This window comes from Mobula hypostoma, chromosome 3 (assembly GCF_963921235.1).
Source record: "Mobula hypostoma chromosome 3, sMobHyp1.1, whole genome shotgun sequence".
Classification (NCBI taxonomy): domain Eukaryota; kingdom Metazoa; phylum Chordata; class Chondrichthyes; order Myliobatiformes; family Myliobatidae; genus Mobula; species Mobula hypostoma.
In genome coordinates, this window is record NC_086099.1 from 70,983,102 (window position 1) to 70,988,473 (window position 5,372).

The 5,372-nt window shown below is 38.9% G+C and overlaps 1 non-coding gene across 1 annotated transcript; it reads left to right on the forward strand.

Moving 5' to 3' along the window:
- The first annotated feature begins 1,182 nt into the window (after positions 1-1,182).
- Positions 1,183-1,250, forward strand: trnak-cuu (transfer RNA lysine (anticodon CUU)). Its single transcript has one exon. It is a non-coding gene; the product is annotated as a tRNA-Lys (tRNA).
- Positions 1,251-5,372: the final 4,122 nt, after the last annotated feature.

Sequence of the window (5,372 nt, forward strand, 5' to 3'; positions counted from 1 at the left end):
TCTTACTGTGGGGACATCTCTTTTTCCCTTAGTAGGGAGAGAGGGAACCTGTGGTATGTTGATATACTGGGTGAGCGAGTAGTCTTTGGGTATTGCAAGTCTGTGTCTTTACTGAGGCTTTGTTGCACGCTTGAGTACTTGGTGGAGGGCGCTGATGCTTTTTTGCTGGTGAGGGTGGGGGTTATTTGTTGCCTTGCTGCTGCTTGTGCATGGGGGGGGAGCTGGGGTTCTAACATTTAACTGTCATTCATTCTTTGGGGCACTCCTCTGTTTTCATGGATCTTTGCAAAGAAAAAGCATTTCAGGATGTATATTGTATACATTTCTCTGGCATTAAATGCACGTATCAGAATTCTTTATTATTCCTCATTTGCTGAAGTAATGAAATAGTTTTATTTTCATTTCTGCCCATTTCTGGCATCTCCAAGCCTGAATGCTTGAAACCACAGTGAGCAAAACATGTCTAACTTGTCCTTCTGCTTATTTCTTGTTATCATTGGCAAAAATCCCTGCTTTTTGAGTTTAAACATGCACAACTGATGCTATTTAAAAATGGTTCTCTCTAAGCACATTGTAGTGGCTAACAGCCACACAAGTTCATGCGACTGGTCCCAGTTAGAAACTGTTCAACAACGGTCTCCTGCCCCATTAAGCAGCGTACTGACTCAAATAAACAAATGGAATCGCAACTATATTCTCGATTAGTTTTTGTTGTCCTAAATAAGCGGCTGCTTCGATTAACTGATGGACCAATTAACAAGTGTCCACTTATTAGGTTGTGTTGTACAGTAGCCTTCAAGTGGTTCTTGGATAGGCACATGAATGTGAGGAAAATGGAGTTACAGGGATATTGTGAGGACAAAAGGATTTAGCTTAATTAAGCAACTAATTACTATTTCAGGTACCTTAGCACCACATCATGGGCTGAAGGTCCTGCTCTCATGCACTTCTGTTCTATAATATTAGGTAACATTTCAGTTATAATTAAATTCATATTTGTGTTTGGCTCAACTTTGGTTGCTATCCAGTACATGGCATTTTCACTTGTAACAACTGAACTTCAGCAGTGAGGTGTGAACAGGATATACTTTAGTTTGCAGGGCTGATGTATGCTGAAATATAGAAAACAAATCACAGTCGTTTCTTTGTTTCCAGCACCTGCAGCATTTGCTGTTAATTCTGGCTAGCTCAGTTGGTAGAGCATGAGACTCTTGTTCTCGGGATCGTGGGTTCGAGCCCCACAATAGGCGCAGCTCTTTTGCACATTGCACATTTAGACAAAGATGTAATGTAAAGATTTTTACTCCTCATGTATGTGAACGATGTAAGAAATAAAGTTAATTCAATTCAATTCATCTTTTTTAAAAAAATTGTAAATACTAGCAATTGGAATAGTCAAGATTTTACTGTGGAACCTCTATTATTTCATATATCTGATGAGAAACCTTGTAAACCTAAATTTGTAAAATTCATCCCTGTAAATAACTTAAACACAGATTTTATGATGTGTAGCTATCTTTCAAAATGTCCTTCTCACAAGAAACTCTCTGAGAATGGTAATAAGAACTTGTAAATGAACAGATCAGTGAAGGTCCACATTAATTTTAGTCTGTATTACTTGCAGGACTGCTTACATTATTCAAAAACTCTCATGCTGCACGTTTAATAAGCTTCAGTTCATCAAAGACACTGTGGCACATAGTCTTGGGGGCACGTGAGTTTGGTCCAGATTGATCTTGGTTCCTTTAAGTTTCATGCTTAAACTTCAGATTCAAAGTTTATTTTTCTCATTACTGTGATTCCCCAGAGCACTGCAACTCCCTCCTACACTCTGCTCCTTCACTTCTGGATTGTTTTACATTCTTCACTCTTGTCGATGTTGACCATTTAGCCTCATGCAATGGAATTCTTTCACCATCCGTCCAAATCTCTCTCCTGCTTTCTGATGCCACTAGAATCCTAGGGTTGTACAACACTAAAGTTAGCCCTTTGGCCCAACACATACATGCCAAACCTTTTCCCTATATACACATATCCCAATTCCCTGCATTAGTTCTGTCCCCTTCTATCCCTTGTCTAAGTGCCTCTTTATATAACCTCATGTATAATGATCGTACCTTACTCCAATACCAATAATGGCAGTAAGTTCCAGATACAATATCAACCACTCCGTTATATAGAACACTGTGACATATATAAACATATATAGAATTCCTCTCATCTCTCAAAAATTCTTCCTCTCACCTTAAGCTTATGGCCTCTTGTTTTTGATACCATGGGAAAACGATTCTAACTCTTTGCCCACCTTTGCCTCTTATTTCATATATCCCCGGTCTCCTTCAATCAAGGGAAAATAAATATGGCCCATCCAATCCCATTTCATAACTAAAGCCTCCAATCTAGGCACCATTCTGGTGAACTTCTTGTAAAGTTGCAATGTAATGTGCCAACTTGTATATTCTAAATCCTGACCAATGGATAGAAGCAGAAAATCTGCCTTCTGCTTGCATTCATATCACCTATGAAAGTAAGCAGAACATGTGCCTTCTTCGCCAACTTATTAAATAGTGTTGCCACTTTTAGGGAACTCTGGAGTTAGGGGCTCACGCTGGACTTGAAACACAGACTCTGTCATTACCTGAGAAGCTGTGAATAAGACTGGGTACCAAAATATTCACATTTCTGATCATCCGGCAGAAGGAATAACATAGAAGCAGTTGCAGAAAATTCTGGGTTCCTGAGGAAATCTCCTCTCCACTGCAGTGAAGAGATTTTCTCCAATTCGATTGTGTCTGGCTGCAGTCCTATTAGTGATGTGAATAGTTACTTGCTGTAGACTCTTTTGCTCATAGAAATACACCTGGAAACATCAACTGTCCTTTTCCTTCGACAGCAGTTTCCTAATCCATTGAGCTCCTCCAGCGGTTTGGTTTTCATTTTGCTTCTCTTTTTTATGTTGGACCAATGCTGTAATTAGATTTGGAGCCGAATAGAATTAAAATTCGCCCCAGCTAATGGCTAGCAGCTCCAGCAAAAGCAATGTTGGCAACGCTCCCCACTATTTTACTGATGACCAAGAGGAAGCTTAGGTTCTTCTCTTTGTGCTTGGGTCAGAGTATTTTGATGCTGTTAGGTTGATGCCAGTGCTATGGCTCCAAAGGAAGAGCTAGGCTGGTGGTTCAGCTATTCTGGAGGATGATCTCATCACCAGAGCCAAACATTGCCTTGTGATGTGATGATATTGGGCTGCAGATTGCGAAGTTCTAAACACAAACAAAGACCTTCAGCCCTACTGGATATAAATAGCTGCAAGTACTCTCTCTGAAGGTAGATTATATTGTACCTACCCAATCTTCAAAAACTAGTTTACTTCCTTGTTTATTCTCTATGGTGAGTTTAGCTGCCAATACCCACTATTTGAGCAGTCGGGTCCCTTCTCCCTACCAAGGAGAACATATCTCCTGCTAACAAATTAGTTCAAACACAGTTCTTTTACTTTCAGTGACACACATTTAAATCCAAACAACATTTTTAAAGCACATTCAAAACTTAGAGGATTTCTGTCTTGAGTATTTCCAAATTGCGAAGCATTTCTAAAACACAGAGCACTTCCAAAACATGGATACAATTCCTTATTAACTAAAAAGACATAGCAACAGTGCAGATGATGAAATCTTCCGTCACAGAAACTGAAGCCAGAGAAATGGATTCTAGTTCACCCCACATTTCTTTCATGCTCCTTGATGTTCCTTACCCCCTTTCCTTCCTAATAAGCCTGATTTGCTCTCTACTTTTATACCCTTTTCCTGCCACGTGGGTGGCCACTAGTATACAATATCTCCTCAGATACCCTTTTTACACAAAAGGTCACAAAAAGCTTTCTAGGGACATAGTTCTCAGCTACCTTATACTTAACACTGTTAAGCACTTATCCGACTACAAAAAACTTCCAACATAAATAGATCAGTTACTGATATATTAAATCTTATACTATACCAAGCTTCTTTAAACTAAGCAGCTTAGTCATCTTGTCTGTTTTGAAACAAGCCAAATTAAATTACCCATCATCTTATACTGCATCTCTAGAGCAGCAATAAACCAGGAATCTATGAGCCGGCAAGACTATGGCTCTATGCAGAGCTTGTTTGCAATACTGCTCTGTAGACCGTGCTTCGTTTTAACTTCAAACTGATTACTGCTTGCCATTTACTTTCTTCAGAACTGAAGACTGGCTCCTGTTTGCAACCAGAAGCTAAACAAAGCATATGGTTGGAAGTTTACATACAACCGTTTGCTCTTACATATGGCAGCTGCTGCGATTAGAAAGAATTTTGCAAAAAAAAAGACAAGAATCCCACTGTCCCAGGAAACAAATATCCATCACAGTGAACATGGTCAACTTTTCATCATTCAAGTGAATGGAAATGTGAACTTCACCTTTGAGTTCTTTATACTATATCAATTCAAAAGAACCTGAGATAACAAATGATGAAATATAATTTTGTTTCATTATTTTATAAGATGGAATTCAATTCTTAGAATATGGCAAATAATTTCAGAAAGTAATTGGGTACGTCGTATACTTCATTCCATGCAAAGACAAAACAACTTATTTTAATTTCAACATTCAGCCCCACAAACTTCTGAGCGACCTGCATTCCTCCAGGCTTCTTAACACCACCTGGTTTAATTATTCCGCAGTGTTGGTCATAGTTTTACCCTGCTTTAGTCTCAAGATCAATAATTCCCTACGTAGCTCTCTCAGCTTCCCCTATCCCTCTATCCTTTGCAATGCTTCTTTCCTCTTAAACAAATTATTTCTTATATAATTTTAGGTGGCCCAGTGCCAGATTTTGTTAACCAATTCATCTGTTTTCCTTTTAAAGTACCTTGGGTCATTTTAGCATGTTAGACACCACAAGAATACTAGTTATTGCTGCTTTTTGTGTGACACCCTCGCTTATTTGTTTTTTCCACCTCAGAAAGAAGCAGCAACTGGGAAATGGCGCTATGTATACTTAAGCAATGACCTGTTTAGCTTACATAGAATTATTTTTCAGCTTCTTCTCCTGGGCTAGTTCTTGGGAGAACAGTTTTTGCCCATAGCATCTTCAGGTTTAGCTGAGATGCATATACAAAGGGATGGCATATCCTCCTTTGAAGTCAGTATGAATCCAGATTTGTGCAGGCATGTCCATCAAGGAAGGATTAACTCCTTTGTACTTTACCTTAAGCATTAAATCTACTGTGCACAAATTTTTGGCAGGGCAACATTTCTGCGATTACTTTATTCAAAGCAAACAGTTGTTGATGAGCGGTGTCAGCAATTACGTTATTCCAAATGAACAATGGTTATTCTCTTATGTTGAGCA